The following is a 19,904-nucleotide window of genomic DNA, read 5'->3' as shown; positions in this document are numbered from 1 at the left end:
AAAATCTAACTTCAAATGCCTAGCTTGACTGAAATAGCTAAAAATAACAGGATAAAAATGACTAAAAGCCATGGGCTCGTCCGGGAGTTGAACCCGGGACCTCTCGCACCCGAAGCGAGAATCATACCCCTAGACCAACGAGCCACACAAAATAACCTGTTTTGTTGTTTTTCCGGATTTTTTTAAAGCAATAGTATGTAAAAATTTAAAAAATTTAATTTTGACAAAAAGGAACTTGTAGAGTAGAGAATTTTTTCCCTCAAAGTAGACATTTTACAAAGCAAACTCATTTCAATAATGCAATTTTAATATTTATGATGCCTACAGTGTCTCTTTTTTTCTGGGAGTTAAAGAGATAATCTATCACACTCTATGTGAGAAATATTTTTTTTTTTTATAAATAAGCAACACAAAAGAGTAAGTTTTAGCAGTGTTTTTTGTGTCAAAATGAGACTGTTCTTTCAATCCATTCCAGGCCATTTAGGCTGGAGAAATGTATAGTTTATCTCATATGGCACCCAATGGTTGATATTTTGCGAAGTATGCACTTATGAAAGTATACGTTTTTTATTATGATTGCATAGAGTTGATATTGAGATTTTTCTAAGTATTCACATTTATAAGTTTGGAAGCCAAGATTCAAAGTACCAAAGAAAGCATCTACTTTTTAATAGAATCTTATCTGTAGATAATAAAGGCAGCCAAATGAATGACCTTATTTATTTATTTCTTAAGTTATAATAACATTTATTTAGGAACATTGTTTTCTTCTGCAGAACAGAAATGTACAAGTGATCTGAGATTTATGCATTGGAGTCACATTTTACTAAATTTGCTTATTTTAAAATTATAAAACCAAGATTCATAAGTACCTATAAAGAAACTGCTTACTCATTTTGGGCAAACAAGACTTTTTGAAACTTTAACTAAGAATCATCCCACTAATAGATAAGGAATTTATTTTGGACAATCTTATCAGAGCTATTTGGGAAAAATGGCAAAATCTAACTTCAAATGCCTAGCTTGACTGAAATAGCTAAAAAATCCAGGATAAAAATGACTAAAATTCATGGGCTCGTCCGGGATTTGAACCCGGGACCTCTCGCACCCAAAGCGAGAATCATACCCCTAGACCAACAAGCCACACGAAAGAAGCGGATTTGTTGTTTTTCGGATTTTTTAAAGCAATAATAAGTAAAAATTTAAAAACTTTAATTTTGACAAAAAGGAACTTGTAGAGTAGAGATTTTTTTTCCTCAAAGTAGACATTTTACAAAGCAAACTCATTTCAATAATGAAATTTTAATATTTATGATGCCTACAGTGTTTCTTTTTTTCTGGGAATTAAAGAGATAATCTATCACACGCTATGTGAGAAATATTTTTTTTTTAGAAATAAGCAACACAAAAGAGTAAGTTTTAGCAGTGTTTTTTGTGTCAAAATGAGACTGTTCTTTCAATCCATTCCAGGTTATCTACGCTGGAGAAATGTATAGTTTATCTCATATGGCACCCAATGGTTGATATTTTGCGAAGTATGCACTTATGAAGGTATACGTTTTTTATTATGATTGCATAGTGTTGATATTGAGATTTTTCTAAGTATTCACATTTATAAATTTGGAAGCCAAGATTCAAAGTACCAAGAAAGTATCTACTTTTTAATAGAATCTTATCTGTAGATAATAAAGGCAGCCAAATGAATGACCTTATTTATTTATTTCTTAAGTCATAATAACATTTATTTAGGAACATTGTTTTCTTCTGCAGAAAAGAAATGTACAAGTGATCTGAGATTTATGCATTGGAGTCACATTTTACTAAATTTGCTTATTTTAAAATTATAAAACCAAGATTCATAAGTACCTATAAAGAAGCTGCTTACTCATTTTAGGCAAACAAGACTTTTTGAAACTTTAACTAAGAATCATCCCACTAATAGATAAGGAATTTATTTTGGACAATCTTATCAGAGCTATTTTGGGAAAATGGCAAAATCTAACTTCAAATGCCTAGCTTGACTGAAATAGCTAAAAATAACAGGATAAAAATGACTAAAAGCCATGGGCTCGTCCGGTAGTTGAACACGGGACCTCTCGCACCCGAAGCGAGAATCATACCCCTAGACCAACAAGCCACACAAAAGAACCTGTTTTGTTGTTTTTCCGGATTTTTTAAAGCAATAGTATGTAAAAATGTAAGAACTTTAATTTTGACAAAAAGGAACTTGTAGATTAGAGAATTTTTTCCCTCAAAGTAGACATTTTACAAAGCAAACTCATTTCAATAATGCAATTTTAATATTTATGATGCCTACAGTGTTTCTTTTTTTCTGGGAATTAAAGAGATAATCTATCACACTCTATGTGAGAAATATTTTTTTTTTTACAAATAAGCAACACAAAAGAGTAAGTTTTAGCAGTGTTTTTTGTGTCAAAATGAGACTGTTCTTTCAATCCATTCCAGGTCATCTACGCTGGAGAAATGTATAGTTTATCTCATATGGCACCCAATGGTTGATATTTTGCGAAGTATGCACTTATGAAGGTATACGTTTTTTATTATGATTGCATAGTGTTGATATTGAGATTTTTCTAAGTATTCACATTTATAAATTTGGAAGCCAAGATTCAAAGTACCAAGAAAGTATCTACTTTTTAATAGAATCTCATCTGTAGATAATAAAGGCAGCCAAATAAATGACCTTATTTATTTATTTCTTAAGTTATAATAACATTTATTTAGGAACATTGTTTTCTTTTGCAGAACAGAAATGTACAAGTGATCTGAGATTTATGCATTGGAGTCACATTTTACTAAATTTGCTTATTTTAAAATTATAAAACCAAGATTCATAAGTACCTATAAAGAAACTGCTTACTCATTTTGGGCAAACAAGACTTTTTGAAACTTTAACTAAGAATCATCCCACTAATAGATAAGGAATTTATTTTGGACAATCTTATCAGAGCTATTTTGGGAAAATGGCAAAATCTAACTTCAAATGCCTAGCTTGACTGAAATAGCTAAAAATAACAGGATAAAAATGACTAAAAGTCAGGGGCTCATCCAGGATTTGAACCCGGGACCTCTCGCACCCGAAGCGAGAATCATACCCCTAGACCAACGAGCCACACAAAAGAACCTGTTTTGTTGTTTTTTCGGATTTTTTAAAGCAATAGTATTTAAAAATATAAAAACTTTAATTTTGACAAAAAGGAACTTGTGATAATCTATCACACTCTATGTGAGAAATATTTTTTTTTTTTATAAATAAGCAACACAAAAGAGTAAGTTTTAGCAGTGTTTTTTGTGTCAAAATGAGACTGTTCTTTCAATCCATTCCAGGCCATTTAGGCTGGAGAAATGTATAGTTTATCTCATATGGCACCCAATGGTTGATATTTTGCGAAGTATGCACTTATGAAAGTATACGTTTTTTATTATGATTGCATAGAGTTGATATTGAGATTTTTCTAAGTATTCACATTTATAAATTTGGAAGCCAAGATTCAAAGTACCAAGAAAGTATCTACTTTTTAATAGAATCTTATCTGTAGATAATAAAGGCAGCCAAATGAATGACCTTATTTATTTATTTCTTAAGTTATAATAACATTTATTTAGGAACATTGTTTTCTTCTGCAGAACAGAAATGTAGAAGTGATCTGAGATTTATGCATTGGAGTCACATTTTACTAAATTTGCTTATTTTAAAATTATAAAACCAAGATTCATAAGTACCTATAAAGAAACTGCTTACTCATTTTGGGCAAACAAGACTTTTTGAAACTTTAACTAAGAATCATCCCACTAATAGATAAGGAATTTATTTTGGACAATCTTATCAGAGCTATTTGGGAAAAATGGCAAAATCTAACTTCAAATGCCTAGCTTGACTGAAATAGCTAAAAAATCCAGGATAAAAATGACTAAAATTCATGGGCTCGTCCGGGATTTGAACCCGGGACCTCTCGCACCCAAAGCGAGAATCATACCCCTAGACCAACAAGCCACACGAAAGAAGCGGATTTGTTGTTTTTCGGATTTTTTAAAGCAATAGTATTTAAAAATATAAAAACTTTAATTTTGACAAAAAGGAACTTGTAGAGTAGAGATTTTTTTTCCTCAAAGTAGACATTTTAGAAAGCAAACTCATTTCAATAATGAAATTTTAATATTTATGATGCCTACAGTGTTTCTTTTTTTCTGGGAATTAAAGAGATAATCTATCACACGCTATGTGAGAAATATTTTTTTTTTAGAAATAAGCAACACAAAAGAGTAAGTTTTAGCAGTGTTTTTTGTGTCAAAATGAGACTGTTCTTTCAATCCATTCCAGGCCATTTAGGCTGGAGAAATGTATAGTTTATCTCATATGGCACCCAATGGTTGATATTTTGCGAAGTATGCACTTATGAAGGTATACGTTTTTTATTATGATTGCATAGTGTTGATATTGAGATTTTTCTAAGTATTCACATTTATAAATTTAGAAGCCAAGATTCAAAGTACCAAGAAAGTATCTACTTTTTAATAGAATCTTATCTGTAGATAATAAAGGCAGCCAAATGAATGACCTTATTTATTTATTTCTTAAGTCATAATAACATTTATTTAGGAACATTGTTTTCTTCTGCAGAAAAGAAATGTACAAGTGATCTGAGATTTATGCATTGGAGTCACATTTTACTAAATTTGCTTATTTTAAAATTATAAAACCAAGATTCATAAGTACCTATAAAGAAACTGCTTACTCATTTTGGGCAAACAAGACTTTTTGAAACTTTAACTAAGAATCATCCCACTAATAGATAAGGAATTTATTTTGGACAATCTTATCAGAGCTATTTTGGGAAAATGGCAAAATCTAACTTCAAATGCCTAGCTTGACTGAAATAGCTAAAAATAACAGGATAAAAATGACTAAAAGTCAGGGGCTCATCCAGGATTTGAACCCGGGACCTCTCGCACCCGAAGCGAGACTCATACCCCTAGACCAACGAGCCACACAAAAGAACCTGTTTTGTTGTTTTTTCGGATTTTTTAAAGCAATAGTATTTAAAAATATAAAAACTTTAATTTTGACAAAAAGGAACTTGTAGAGTAGAGAATTTTTTTCCTCAAAGTAGACATTTTAGAAAGCAAACTCATTTCAATAATGCAATTTTAATATTTTTGATGCCTACAGTGTTTCTTTTTTTCTGGGAATTAAAGAGATAATCTATCATACTCTATGTGAGAAATATTTTTTTTTACAAATAAACAACACAAAAGAGTAAGTTTTAGCAGTGTTTTTTGTGTCAAAATGAGACTGTTCTTTCAATCCATTCCAGGTCATTTAGGCTGGAGAAATGTATAGTTTATCTCATATGGCACCCAATGGTTGATATTTTGCGAAGTATGCACTTATGAAAGTATACGTTTTTTATTATGATTGCATAGAGTTGATATTGAGATTTTTCTAAGTATTCACATTTATAAATTTGGAAGCCAAGATTCAAAGTACCTACAAAGTATCTACTTTTTAATAGAATCTTATCTGTAGATAATAAAGGCAGCCAAATGAATGACCTTATTTATTTATTTCTCAAGTCATAATAACATTTATTTAGGAACATTGTTTTCTTCTACAGAACAGAAATGTACAAGTGATCTGAGATTTATGCATTGGAGTCACATTTTACTAAATTTGATTATTTTAAAATTATAAAACCAAGATTCATAAGTACCTATAAAGAAACTGCTTACTCATTTTGGGCAAACAAGACTTTTTGAAACTTTAACTAAGAATCATCCCACTAATAGATAGGGAATTTATTTTGGACAATCTTATCAGAGCTATTTTGGGAAAATGGCAAAATCTAACTTCAAATGACTTGACTGAAATAGCTAAAAATAACAGGATAAAAATGACTAAAAGGCATGGGCTCGTCTGGGATTTGAACCCGGGACCTCTCGCACCCAAAGTGAGAATCATACCCCTAGACCAACGAGCCACACAAAAGAACCTGTTTTGTTGTATTTTTGGATTTTTTAAAGCAATAATAAGTAAAAATTTAAAAACTTTAATTTTGACAAAAAGGAACTTGTAGAGTAGAGATTTTTTTTCCTCAAAATAGACATTTTACAAAGCAAACTCATTTCAATAATGCAATTTTAATATTTATGATGCCTACAGTGTTTCTTTTTTTCTGGGAATTAAAGAGATAATCTATCACACTCTTTGTGAGAAATATTTTTTTTAAAAAATAAGCAACACAAAAGAGTAAGTTTTAGCAGTGTTTTTTGTGTGAAAATGAGACTGTTCTTTCAATCCATTCCAGGTCATCTACGCTGGAGAAATGTATAGTTTATCTCATATGGCACCCAATGGTTGATATTTTGCGAAGTATGCACTTATGAAGGTATACGTTTTTTATTATGATTGCATAGTGTTGATATTGAAATTTTTCTAAGTATTCACATTTATAAATTTGGAAGCCAAGATTCAAAGTACCTACAAAGTATCTACTTTTTATTAGAATTATATCTGTAGATAATAAAGGCAGCCAAATGAATGACCTTATTTATTTATTTCTTAAGTCATAATAATAATTATTTAGGAACATTGTTTTCTTCTGCAGAACAGAAATGTACAAGTGATCTGAGATTTATGCATTGGAGTCACATTTTACTAAATTTGATTATTTTAAAATTATAAAACCAAGATTCATAAGTACCTATAAAGAAACTGCTTACTCATTTTGGGCAAACAAGACTTTTTAAAACTTTAACTAAGAATCATCCCACTAATAGATAGGGAATTTATTTTGGACAATCTTATCAGAGTTATTTTGGGAAAATGGCAAAATCTAACTTCAAATGACTTGACTGAAATAGCTAAAAATAACAGGATAAAAATGACTAAAAGTCATGGGCTCGTCCGGGATTTGAACACGGGACCTCTCGCACCCAAAGTGAGAATCATACCCCTAGACCAATGAGCCGCACAAAAGAACCTGTTTTGTTGTTTTTTCGGATTTTTTAAAGCAATAGTATGTAAAAATGTAAAAACTTTAATTTTGACAAAAAGGAACTTGTAGAGTAGTGAATTTTTTTCCTCAAAGTAGACATTTTACAAAGCAAACTCATTTCAATAGTGCAATTTTAATATTTATGATGCCTACAGTGTTTCTTTTTTTCTGGGAATTAAAGAGATAATCTATCACACTCTTTGTGAGAAATATTTTTTTTTTACAAATAAGCAACAGAAAAGACTAAGTTTTAGCAGTGTTTTTTGTGTCAAAATGAGACTGTTCTTTCAATCCATTCCAGGTCATCTACGCTGGAGAAATGTATAGTTTATCTTATATGGCACCCAATGGTTGATATTTTGCGAAGTATGCACTTATGAAGGTATACGTTTTTTATTATGATTGCATAGTGTTGATATTGAGATTTTTCTAAGTATTCACATTTATAAATTTGGAAGCCAAGATTCAAAGTACCTACAAAGTATCTACTTTTTAATAGAATCTTATCTGTAGATAATAAAGGCAGCCAAATGAATGACCTTATTTATTTCTTAAGTCATAATAACATTTATTTAGGAACATTGTTTTCTTCTGCAGAAAAGAAATGTACAAGTGATCTGAGATTTATGCATTGGAGTCACATTTTACTAAATTTGCTCATTTTAAAATTATAAAACCAAGATTCATAAGTACCTATAAAGAAACTGCTTACTCATTTTGGGCAAACAAAACTTTTTGAAACATTAACTAAGAATCATCCCAGTAATAGATAGGGAATTTATTTTGGATAATCATATCAGAGCTATTTTGGGAAAATGGCAAAATCTAACTTCAAATGCCTAGCTTGACTAAAATAGTTAAAAATAATAGGATGAAAATGACTAAAAGTCATGGGCTCGTCCGGGATTTGAACCCAGGACCTCTCACACCCAAAGCGAGAATCATACCCCTACACCAACGAGCCACACGAAAGAAGCACTTTTGTTGTTTTTTCGGATTTTTTAAAGCAATAATAAGTAAAAATTTAAAAACTTTAATTTTGACAGAAAGGAACTTGTAGAGTAGAGAATTTTTTCCTCAAAGTAGACATTTTACAAAGCAAACTCATTTCAATAATGCAATTTTAATATTTATGATGCCTACAGTGTTTCTTTTTTTCTGGGAATTAAAGAGATAATCTATCACACGCTATGTGAGAAATATTTTTTTTAAAAAATAAGCAACACAAAAGAGTAAGTTTTAGCAGTGTTTTTTGTGTCAAAATGAGACTGTTCTTTCAATCCATTCCAGGTCATCTACGCTGGAGAAATGTATAGTTTATCTCATATGGCACCCAATGGTTGATATTTTGCGAAGTATGCACTTATGAAGGTATACGTTTTTTATTATGATTGCATAGTGTTGATATTGAGATTTTTCTAAGTATTCACATTTATAAATTTGGAAGCCAAGATTCAAAGTACCTACAAAGTATCTACTTTTTAATAGAATTTTATCTGTAGATAATAAAGGCAGCCAAATGAATGACCTTATTTATTTATTTCTTAAGTCATAATAACATTTATTTAGGAACATTGTTTTCTTCTGCAGAAAAGAAATGTACAAGTGATCTGAGATTTATGCATTGGAGTCACATTTTACTAAATTTGCTCATTTTAAAATCATAAAACCAAGATTCATAAGTACCTATAAAGAAACTGCTTACTCATTTTGGGCAAACAAGACTTTTTGAAACTTTAACTAAGAATCATCCCACTAATAGATAAGGAATTTATTTTGGACAATCTTATCAGAGCTATTTTGGGAAAAATGGCAAAATCTAACTTGAAATGACTTGACTGAAATAGCTAAAAATAACAGGATAAAAATGACTAAAAGTCATGGGCTCGTCCAGAATTTGAACCCGGGACCTCTCACACCCAAAGCGAGAATCATACCCCTAGACCAACGAGCCACACAAAAGAGCCTGTTTTGTTGTTTTTTTGGAATTTTTAAAGCAATAATAAGTAAAAATTTAAAAACTTTAATTTTGACAAAAAGGAACTTGTAGAGTAGAGATTTTTTTTCCTCAAAATAGACATTTTACAAAGCAAACTCATTTCAATAATGCAATTTTAATATTTATGATGCCTACAGTGTTTCTTTTTTTCTGGGAATTAAAGAGATAATCTATCACACGCTATGTGAGAAATATTTTTTTTTAGAAATAAGCAACACAAAAGAGTAAGTTTTAGCAGTGTTTTTTGTGTCAAAATGAGACTGTTCTTTCAATCCATTCCAGGTCATCTACGCTGGAGAAATGTATAGTTTATCTCATATGGCACCCAATGGTTGATATTTTGCGAAGTATGCACTTATGAAGGTATACGTTTTTTATTATGATTGCATAGTGTTGATATTGAGATTTTTCTAAGTATTCACATTTATAAATTTGGAAGCCAAGATTCAAAGTACCAAGAAATTATCTACTTTTTAATAGAATCTTATCTGTAGATAATAAAGGCAGCCAAATAAATGACCTTATTTATTTATTTCTTAAGTCATAATAACATTTATTTAGGAACATTGTTTTCTTCTGCAGAAAAGAAATGTACAAGTGATCTGAGATTTATGCATTGGAGTCACATTTTACTAAATTTGCTCATTTTAAAATCATAAAACCAAGATTCATAAGTACCTATAAAGAAACTGCTTACTCATTTTGGGCAAACAAGACTTTTTGAAACTTTAACTAAGAATCATCCCACTAATAGATAAGGAATTTATTTTGGACAATCTTATCAGAGCTATTTTGGGAAAATGGCAAAATCTAACTTCAAATGACTTGACTGAAATAGCTAAAAATAACAGGATAAAAATGACTAAAAGTCATGGGCTCGTCCGCGAATTGAACCCGGGACCTCTCGCACCCGAAGCGAGAATCATACCCCTAGACCAATGAGCCACACAAGAGAACCTGTTTTGTTGTTTTTTCGGATTTTTTAAAGCAATAGTATGTAAAAATGTAAAAACTTTAATTTTGACAAAAAGGAACTTGTAGAGTAGAGAATTTTTTCCCTCAAAGTAGACATTTTACAAAGCAAACTCATTTCAATAATGCAATTTTAATATTTATGATGCCTACAGTGTTTCTTTTTTTCTGGGAATTAAAGAGATAATCTATCACACGCTATGTGAGAAATATTTTTTTTTTAGAAATAAGCAACAAAAAAAGGTAAGTTTTAGCAGTGTTTTTTGTGTCAAAATGAGACTGTTCTTTCAATCCATTCCAGGTTATCTACGCTGGAGAAATGTATAGTTTATCTCATATGGCACCCAATGGTTGATATTTTGCGAAGTATGCACTTATGAAGGTATACTTTTTTTATTATGATTGCATAGTGTTGATATTGAGATTTTTCTAAGTATTCACATTTATAAATTTGGAAGCCAAGATTCAAAGTACGTAGAAAGTATCTACTTTTTAATAGAATCTCATCTGTAGATAATAAAGGCAGCCAAATTAATGACCTTATTTATTTATTTCTTAAGTCATAATAACATTTATTTAGGAACATTGTTTTCTTCTGCAGAAAAGAAATGTACAAGTGATCTGAGATTTATGCATTGGAGTCACATTTTACTAAATTTGCTTATTTTAAAATTATAAAACAAAGATTCATAAGTACCTATAAAGAAACTGCTTACTCATTTTGGGCAAACAAGACTTTTTGAAACTTTAACTAAGAATCATCCCACTAATAGATAAGGAATTTATTTTGGACAATCTTATCAGAGCTATTTTGGGAAAATGGCAAAATCTAACTTCAAATGCCTAGCTTGACTGAAATAGCTAAAAAATCCAGGATAAAAATGACTAAAATTCATGGGCTCGTCCAGGATTTGAACCCGGGACCTCTCGCACCCAAAGCGAGAATCATACCCCTAGACCAACGAGCCACACGAAAGAAGCGGATTTGTTGTTTTTCGGATTTTTTAAAGCAATAATAAGTAAAAATTTAAAAACTTTAATTTTGACAAAAAGGAACTTGTAGAGTAGAGATTTTTTTTCCTCAAAGTAGACATTTTACAAAGCAAACTCATTTCAATAATGAAATTTTAATATTTATGATGCCTACAGTGTTTCTTTTTTTCTGGGAATTAAAGAGATAATCTATCACACGCTATGTGAGAAATATTTTTTTTTTAGAAATAAGCAACACAAAAGAGTAAGTTTTAGCAGTGTTTTTTGTGTCAAAATGAGACTGTTCTTTCAATCCATTCCAGGTTATCTACGCTGGAGAAATGTATAGTTTATCTCATATGGCACCCAATGGTTGATATTTTGCGAAGTATGCACTTATGAAGGTATACGTTTTTTATTATGATTGCATAGTGTTGATATTGAGATTTTTCTAAGTATTCACATTTATAAATTTGGAAGCCAAGATTCAAAGTACCAAGAAAGTATCTACTTTTTAATAGAATCTCATCTGTAGATAATAAAGGCAGCCAAATAAATGACCTTATTTATTTATTTCTTAAGTTATAATAACATTTATTTAGGAACATTGTTTTCTTCTGCAGAACAGAAATGTACAAGTGATCTGAGATTTATGCATTGGAGTCACATTTTACTAAATTTGCTTATTTTAAAATTATAAAACCAAGATTCATAAGTACCTATAAAGAAACTGCTTACTCATTTTGGGCAAACAAGACTTTTTGAAACTTTAACTAAGAATCATCCCACTAATAGATAAGGAATTTATTTTGGACAATCTTATCAGAGCTATTTTGGGAAAATTGCAAAATCTAACTTCAAATGCCTAGCTTGACTGAAATAGCTAAAAATAACAGGATAAAAATGACTAAAAGGCATGGGCTCGTCCGGGAGTTGAACCCGGGACCTCTCGCACCCGAAGCGAGAATCATACCCCTGGACCAACGAGCCACACAAAAGAACCTGTTTTGTTGTTTTTCCGGATTTTTTAAAGCAATAGTATGTAAAAATTTAAAAAATTTAATTTTGACAAAAAGGAACTTGTAGAGTAGAGAATTTTTTCCCTCAAAGTAGACATTTTACAAAGCAAACTCATTTCAATAATGCAATTTTAATATTTATGATGCCTACAGTGTTTCTTTTTTTCTGGGAATTAAAGAGATAATCTATCACACTCTTTGTGAGAAATATTTTTTTTAAAAAATAAGCAACACAAAAGAGTAAGTTTTAGCAGTGTTTTTTGTGTGAAAATGAGACTGTTCTTTCAATCCATTCCAGGTCATCTACGCTGGAGAAATGTATAGTTTATCTCATATGGCACCCAATGGTTGATATTTTGCGAAGTATGCACTTATGAAGGTATACGTTTTTTATTATGATTGCATAGTGTTGATATTGAGATTTTTCTAAGTATTCACATTTATAAATTTGGAAGCCAAGATTCAAAGTACCAAGAAAGTATCTACTTTTTAATAGAATCTTATCTGTAGATAATAAAGGCAGCCAAATGAATGACCTTATTTATTTATTTCTTAAGTTATAATAACATTTATTTAGGAACATTGTTTTCTTCTGCAGAACAGAAATGTACAAGTGATCTGAGATTTATGCATTGGAGTCACATTTTACTAAATTTGCTTATTTTAAAATTATAAAACCAAGATTCATAAGTACCTATAAAGAAACTGCTTACTCATTTTGGGCAAACAAGACTTTTTGAAACTTTAACTAAGAATCATCCCACTAATAGATAAGGAATTTATTTTGGACAATCTTATCAGAGCTATTTGGGAAAAATGGCAAAATCTAACTTCAAATGCCTAGCTTGACTGAAATAGCTAAAAAATCCAGGATAAAAATGACTAAAATTCATGGGCTCGTCCGGGATTTGAACCCAGGACCTCTCGCACCCAAAGCGAGAATCATACCCCTAGACCAACAAGCCACACGAAAGAAGTGGATTTGTTGTTTTTCAGATTTTTTAAAGCAATAATAAGTAAAAATTTAAAAACTTTAATTTTGACAAAAAGGAACTTGTAGAGTAGAGATTTTTATTCCTCAAAGTAGACATTTTAGAAAGCAAACTCATTTCAATAATGAAATTTTAATATTTATGATGCCTACAGTGTTTCTTTTTTTCTGGGAATTAAAGAGATAATCTATCACACGCTATGTGAGAAATATTTTTTTTTTTAGAAATAAGCAACACAAAAGAGTAAGTTTTAGCAGTGTTTTTTGTGTCAAAATGAGACTGTTCTTTCAATCCATTCCAGGTTATCTACGCTGGAGAAATGTATAGTTTATCTCATATGGCACCCAATGGTTGATATTTTGCGAAGTATGCACTTATGAAGGTATACGTTTTTTATTATGATTGCATAGTGTTGATATTGAGATTTTTCTAAGTATTCACATTTATAAATTTGGAAGCCAAGATTCAAAGTACCAAGAAAGTATCTACTTTTTAATAGAATCTTATCTGTAGATAATAAAGGCAGCCAAATGAATGACCTTATTTATTTATTTCTTAAGTCATAATAACATTTATTTAGGAACATTGTTTTCTTCTGCAGAAAAGAAATGTACAAGTGATCTGAGATTTATGCATTGGAGTCACATTTTACTAAATTTGCTTATTTTAAAATTATAAAACCAAGATTCATAAGTACCTATAAAGAAACTGCTTACTCATTTTGGGCAAACAAGACTTTTTGAAACTTTAACTAAGAATCATCCCACTAATAGATAAGGAATTTATTTTGGACAATCTTATCAGAGCTATTTTGGGAAAATGGCAAAATCTAACTTCAAATGCCTAGCTTGACTGAAATAGCTAAAAATAACAGGATAAAAATGACTAAAAGCCACGGACTCGTCCGGTAGTTGAACCCGGGACCTCTCGCACCTGAAGCGAGAATCATACCCCTAGACCAACAAGCCACACAAAAGCACCTGTTTTGTTGTTTTTCCGGATTTTTTAAAGCAATAGTATGTAAAAATGTAAAAACTTTAATTTTGACAAAAAGGAACTTGTAGATTAGAGAATTTTTTCCCTCAAAGTAGACATTTTACAAAGCAAACTCATTTCAATAATGCAATTTTAATATTTATGATGCCTACAGTGTTTCTTTTTTTCTGGGAATTAAAGAGATAATCTATCACACTCTATGTGAGAAATATTTTTTTTTTTTATAAATAAGCAACACAAAAGAGTAAGTTTTAGCAGTGTTTTTTGTGTCAAAATGAGACTGTTCTTTCAATCCATTCCAGGTCATTTAGGCTGGAGAAATGTATAGTTTATCTCATATGGCACCCAATGGTTGATATTTTGCGAAGTATGCACTTATGAAGGTATACGTTTTTTATTATGATTGCATAGTGTTGATATTGAGATTTTTCTAAGTATTCACATTTATAAATTTGGAAGCCAAGATTCAAAGTACCTACAAAGTATCTACTTTTTAATAGAATCTTATCTGTAGATAATAAAGGCAGCCAAATGAATGACCTTATTTATTTATTTCTTAAGTTATAATAACATTTATTTAGGAACATTGTTTTCTTCTGCAGAACAGAAATGTACAAGTGATCTGAGATTTATGCATTGGAGTCACATTTTACTAAATTTCCTTATTTTAAAATTATAAAACCAAGATTCATAAGTACCTATAAAGAAACTGCTTACTCATTTTGGGCAAACAAGACTTTTTGAAACTTTAACTAAGAATCATCCCACTAATAGATAGGGAATTTACTTTGGACAATCTTATCAGAGCTATTTTGGGAAAATGGCAAAATCTAACTTCAAATGACTTGACTGAAATAGCTAAAAATAACAGGATAAAAATGACTAAAAGTCATGGGCTCGTCCGGGATTTGAACCCGGGACCTCTCGCACCCAAAGCGAGAATCATACCCCTAGACCAACGAGCCACAGAAAAGAACTTGTTTGGTTGTTTTTTCGGATTTTTTAAAGCAATAGTATGTAAAAATGTAAAAACTTTAATTTTGAAAAAAAAGGAACTTGTAGAGTAGAGAATTTTTTTCCTCAAAGTAGACATTTTACAAAGCAAACTCATTTCAATAATGCAATTTTAATATTTATGATGCCTACAGTGTTTTTTTTTTCTGGGAATTAAAGAGATAATCTATCACACTCTTTGTGAGAAATATTTTTTTTAAAAAATAAGCAACACAAAAGAGTAAGTTTTAGCAGTGTTTTTTGTGTCAAAATGAGACTGTTCTTTCAATCCATTCCAGGTCATCTACGCTGGAGAAATGTATAGTTTATCTCATATGGCACCCAATGGTTGATATTTTGCGAAGTATGCACTTATGAAGGTATACGTTTTTTATTATGATTGCATAGTGTTGATATTGAGATTTTTCTAAGTATTCACATTTATAAATTTGGAAGCCAAGATTCAAAGTACCAAGAAAGTATCTACTTTTTAATAGAATCTCATCTGTAGATAATAAAGGCAGCCAAATGAATGACCTTATTTATTTATTTCTTAAGTTATAATAACATTTATTTAGGAACATTGTTTTCTTTTGCAGAACAGAAATGTACAAGTGATCTGAGATTTATGCATTGGAGTCACATTTTACTAAAATTGCTTATTTTAAAATTATAAAACCAAGATTCATAAGTACCTATAAAGAAACTGCTTACTCATTTTGGGCAAACAAGACTTTTTGAAACTTTAACTAAGAATCATCCCACTAATAGATAAGGAATTTATTTTGGACAATCTTATCAGAGCTATTTTGGGAAAATGGCAAAATCTAACTTCAAATGCCTAGCTTGACTGAAATAGCTAAAAATAACAGGATAAAAATGACTAAAAGTCAGGGGCTCATCCAGGATTTGAACCCGGGACCTCTCGCACCCGAAGCGAGAATCATACCCCTAGACCAACGAGCCACACAAAAGAACCTGTTTTGTTGTTTTTTCGGATTTTTTAAAGCAATAGTATTTAAAAATATAAAAACTTTAATTTTGACAAAAAGGAACTTGTAGAGTAGAGAATTTTTTTCCTCAAAGTTGACATTTTACAAAGCAAACTCATTTCAATAATGCAATTTTAATATTTTTGATGCCTACAGTGTTTCTTTTTTTCTGGGAATTAAAGAGATAATCTATCATACTCTATGTGAGAAATATTTTTTTTTACAAATAAACAACACAAAAGAATAAGTTTTAGCAGTGTTTTTTGTGTCAAAATGAGACTGTTCTTTCAATCCATTCCAGGTCATTTAGGCTGGAGAAATGTATAGTTTATCTCATATGGCACCCAATGGTTGATATTTTGCGAAGTATGCACTTATGAAAGTATACGTTTTTTATTATGATTGCATAGAGTTGATATTGAGATTTTTCTAAGTATTCACATTTATAAATTTGGAAGCCAAGATTCAAAGTACCAAGAAAGTATCTAATTTTTAATAGAATCTTATCTCTAGATAATAAAGGCAGCCAAATGAATGACCTTATTTATTTATTTCTTAAGTTATAATAACATTTATTTAGGAACATTGTTTTCTTCTACAGAACAGAAATGTACAAGTGATCTGAGATTTATGCATTGGAGTCACATTTTACTAAATTTGCTCATTTTAAAATCATAAAACCAAGATTCATAAGTACCTATAAAGAAACTGCTTACTCATTTTGGGCAAACAAGACTTTTTGAAACTTTAACTAAGAATCATCCCACTAATAGATAAGGAATTTATTTTGGACAATCTTATCAGAGCTATTTTGGGAAAATGGCAAAATCTAACTTCAAATGCCTAGCTTGACTGAAATAGCTAAAAATAACAGGATAAAAATGACTAAAAGCCATGGGCTCGTCCGGGAGTTGAACCCGGGATCTCTTGCACCTGAAGCGAGAATCATACCCCTAGATCAACGAGCCACACAAGAGAACCTGTTTTGTTGTTTTTTCGGATTTTTTAAAGCAATAGTATGTAAAAATGTAAAAACTTTAATTTTGACAAAAAGGAACTAGTAGAGTAGAGAATTTTTTCCCTCAAAGTAGACATTTTACAAAGCAAACTCATTTCAATAATGCAATTTTAATATTTATGATGCCTACAGTGTTTCTTTTTTTCTGGGAATTAAAGAGATAATCTATCACACGCTATGTGAGAAATATTTTTTTTTTAGAAATAAGCAACACAAAAGAGTAAGTTTTAGCAGTGTTTTTTGTGTCAAAATGAGACTGTTCTTTCAATCCATTCCAGGTTATCTACGCTGGAGAAATGTATAGTTTATCTCATATGGCACCCAATGGTTGATATTTTGCGAAGTATGCACTTATGAAGGTATACGTTTTTTATTATGATTGCATAGTGTTGATATTGAGATTTTTCTAAGTATTCACATTTATAAATTTGGAAGCCAAGATTCAAAGTACGTAGAAAGTATCTACTTTTTAATAGAATCTCATCTGTAGATAATAAAGGCAGCCAAATGAATGACCTTATTTATTTATTTCTTAAGTCATAATAACATTTATTTAGGAACATTGTTTTCTTCTGCAGAAAAGAAATGTACAAGTGATCTGAGATTTATGCATTGGAGTCACATTTTACTAAATTTGCTTATTTTAAAATTATAAAACCAAGATTCATAAGTACCTATAAAGAAACTGCTTACTCATTTTGGGCAAACAAGACTTTTTGAAACTTTAACTAAGAATCATCCCACTAATAGATAAGGAATTTATTTTGGACAATCTTATCAGAGCTATTTTGGGAAAATGGCAAAATCTAACTTCAAATGCCTAGCTTGACTGAAATAGCTAAAAATAACAGGATAAAAATGACTAAAAGGCATGGGCTCGTCCAGGAGTTGAACCCAGGACCTCTCGCACCCGAAGCGAGAATCATACCCCTAGACCAACGAGCCACACAAAAGAACCTGTTTTGTTGTTTTTCCGGATTTTTTAAAGCAATAGTATGTAAAAATTTAAAAAATTTAATTTTGACAAAAAGGAACTTGTAGAGTAGAGAATTTTTTCCCTCAAAGTAGACATTTTACAAAGCAAACACATTTCAATAATGCAATTTTAATATTTATGATGCCTACAGTGTTTCTTTTTTTCTGGGAATTAAAGAGATAATCTATCACACTCTTTGTGAGAAATATTTTTTTTAAAAAATAAGCAACACAAAAGAGTAAGTTTTAGCAGTGTTTTTTGTGTGAAAATGAGACTGTTCTTTCAATCCATTCCAGGTCATCTACGCTGGAGAAATGTATAGTTTATCTCATATGGCACCCAATGGTTGATATTTTGCGAAGTATGCACTTATGAAGGTATACGTTTTTTATTATGATTGCATAGTGTTGATATTGAGATTTTTCTAAGTATTCACATTTATAAATTTGGAAGCCAAGATTCAAAGTACCAAGAAAGTATCTACTTTTTAATAGAATCTTATCTGTAGATAATAAAGGCAGCCAAATGAATGACCTTATTTATTTATTTCTTAAGTTATAATAACATTTATTTAGGAACATTGTTTTCTTCTGCAGAACAGAAATGTACAAGTGATCTGAGATTTATGCATTGGAGTCACATTTTACTAAATTTGCTTATTTTAAAATTATAAAACCAAGATTCATAAGTACCTATAAAGAAACTGCTTACTCATTTTGGGCAAACAAGACTTTTTGAAACTTTAACTAAGAATCATCCCACTAATAGATAAGGAATTTATTTTGGACAATCTTATCAGAGCTATTTGGGAAAAATGGCAAAATCTAACTTCAAATGCCTAGCTTGACTGAAATAGCTAAAAAATCCAGGATAAAAATGACTAAAATTCATGGGCTCGTCCGGGATTTGAACCCAGGACCTCTCGCACCCAAAGCGAGAATCATACCCCTAGACCAACAAGCCACACGAAAGAAACGGATTTGTTGTTTTTCAGATTTTTTAAAGCAATAATAAGTAAAAATTTAAAAACTTTAATTTTGACAAAAAGGAACTTGTAGAGTAGAGATTTTTTTTCCTCAAAGTAGACATTTTAGAAAGCAAACTCATTTCAATAATGAAATTTTAATATTTATGATGCCTACAGTGTTTCTTTTTTTCTGGGAATTAAAGAGATAATCTATCACACGCTATGTGAGAAATATTTTTTTTTTAGAAATAAGCAACACAAAAGAGTAAGTTTTAGCAGTGTTTTTTGTGTCAAAATGAGACTGTTCTTTCAATCCATTCCAGGTTATCTACGCTGGAGAAATGTATAGTTTATCTCATATGGCACCCAATGGTTGATATTTTGCGAAGTATGCACTTATGAAGGTATACGTTTTTTATTATGATTGCATAGTGTTGATATTGAGATTTTTCTAAGTATTCACATTTATAAATTTGGAAGCCAAGATTCAAAGTACCAAGAAAGTATCTACTTTTTAATAGAATCTTATCTGTAGATAATAAAGGCAGCCAAATGAATGACCTTATTTATTTATTTCTTAAGTCATAATAACATTTATTTAGGAACATTGTTTTCTTCTGCAGAAAAGAAATGTACAAGTGATCTGAGATTTATGCATTGGAGTCACATTTTACTAAATTTGCTTATTTTAAAATTATAAAACCAAGATTCATAAGTACCTATAAAGAAACTGCTTACTCATTTTGGGCAAACAAGACTTTTTGAAACTTTAACTAAGAATCATCCCACTAATAGATAAGGAATTTATTTTGGACAATCTTATCAGAGCTATTTTGGGAAAATGGCAAAATCTAACTTCAAATGCCTAGCTTGACTGAAATAGCTAAAAATAACAGGATAAAAATGACTAAAAGCCACGGGCTCGTCCGGTAGTTGAACCCGGGACCTCTCGCACCCGAAGCGAGAATCATACCCCTAGACCAACAAGCCAC

General features: G+C 30.5%; 13 non-coding genes across 13 annotated transcripts; all 13 read right to left on the bottom strand.

Moving 5' to 3' along the window:
* Positions 1-72: 72 nt before the first annotated feature.
* Positions 73-144, bottom strand: TRNAP-CGG (transfer RNA proline (anticodon CGG)). The gene has a single exon. It is a non-coding gene; the product is annotated as a tRNA-Pro (tRNA).
* Positions 145-1,071: 927 nt separating this feature from the next.
* On the bottom strand, positions 1,072-1,143 carry TRNAP-UGG (transfer RNA proline (anticodon UGG)). The gene has a single exon. It is a non-coding gene; the product is annotated as a tRNA-Pro (tRNA).
* A 1,918-nt stretch (positions 1,144-3,061) lies between these two features.
* Positions 3,062-3,133, bottom strand: TRNAP-CGG (transfer RNA proline (anticodon CGG)). Its single transcript has one exon. It is a non-coding gene; the product is annotated as a tRNA-Pro (tRNA).
* An 810-nt stretch (positions 3,134-3,943) lies between these two features.
* TRNAP-UGG (transfer RNA proline (anticodon UGG)) lies at positions 3,944-4,015 on the bottom strand. The gene has a single exon. It is a non-coding gene; the product is annotated as a tRNA-Pro (tRNA).
* Positions 4,016-4,937: 922 nt separating this feature from the next.
* Positions 4,938-5,009, bottom strand: TRNAP-CGG (transfer RNA proline (anticodon CGG)). The gene has a single exon. It is a non-coding gene; the product is annotated as a tRNA-Pro (tRNA).
* Positions 5,010-5,927: 918 nt separating this feature from the next.
* Positions 5,928-5,999, bottom strand: TRNAP-UGG (transfer RNA proline (anticodon UGG)). The gene has a single exon. It is a non-coding gene; the product is annotated as a tRNA-Pro (tRNA).
* A 4,884-nt stretch (positions 6,000-10,883) lies between these two features.
* TRNAP-UGG (transfer RNA proline (anticodon UGG)) lies at positions 10,884-10,955 on the bottom strand. The gene has a single exon. It is a non-coding gene; the product is annotated as a tRNA-Pro (tRNA).
* A 922-nt stretch (positions 10,956-11,877) lies between these two features.
* On the bottom strand, positions 11,878-11,949 carry TRNAP-CGG (transfer RNA proline (anticodon CGG)). The gene has a single exon. It is a non-coding gene; the product is annotated as a tRNA-Pro (tRNA).
* A 922-nt stretch (positions 11,950-12,871) lies between these two features.
* On the bottom strand, positions 12,872-12,943 carry TRNAP-UGG (transfer RNA proline (anticodon UGG)). Its single transcript has one exon. It is a non-coding gene; the product is annotated as a tRNA-Pro (tRNA).
* Positions 12,944-14,859: 1,916 nt separating this feature from the next.
* On the bottom strand, positions 14,860-14,931 carry TRNAP-UGG (transfer RNA proline (anticodon UGG)). The gene has a single exon. It is a non-coding gene; the product is annotated as a tRNA-Pro (tRNA).
* A 922-nt stretch (positions 14,932-15,853) lies between these two features.
* TRNAP-CGG (transfer RNA proline (anticodon CGG)) lies at positions 15,854-15,925 on the bottom strand. Its single transcript has one exon. It is a non-coding gene; the product is annotated as a tRNA-Pro (tRNA).
* A 1,917-nt stretch (positions 15,926-17,842) lies between these two features.
* TRNAP-CGG (transfer RNA proline (anticodon CGG)) lies at positions 17,843-17,914 on the bottom strand. Its single transcript has one exon. It is a non-coding gene; the product is annotated as a tRNA-Pro (tRNA).
* Positions 17,915-18,836: 922 nt separating this feature from the next.
* TRNAP-UGG (transfer RNA proline (anticodon UGG)) lies at positions 18,837-18,908 on the bottom strand. Its single transcript has one exon. It is a non-coding gene; the product is annotated as a tRNA-Pro (tRNA).
* Between the last annotated feature and the right edge of the window lie 996 nt (positions 18,909-19,904).

This window comes from Mixophyes fleayi, chromosome 6, assembly GCF_038048845.1.
Source record: "Mixophyes fleayi isolate aMixFle1 chromosome 6, aMixFle1.hap1, whole genome shotgun sequence".
In the NCBI taxonomy this organism is placed as follows: Eukaryota; Metazoa; Chordata; class Amphibia; order Anura; family Limnodynastidae; genus Mixophyes; species Mixophyes fleayi.
The sequence above is the reverse complement of the archived record's forward strand: the minus strand, read 5'-3'. Positions and strand labels throughout refer to the sequence as shown.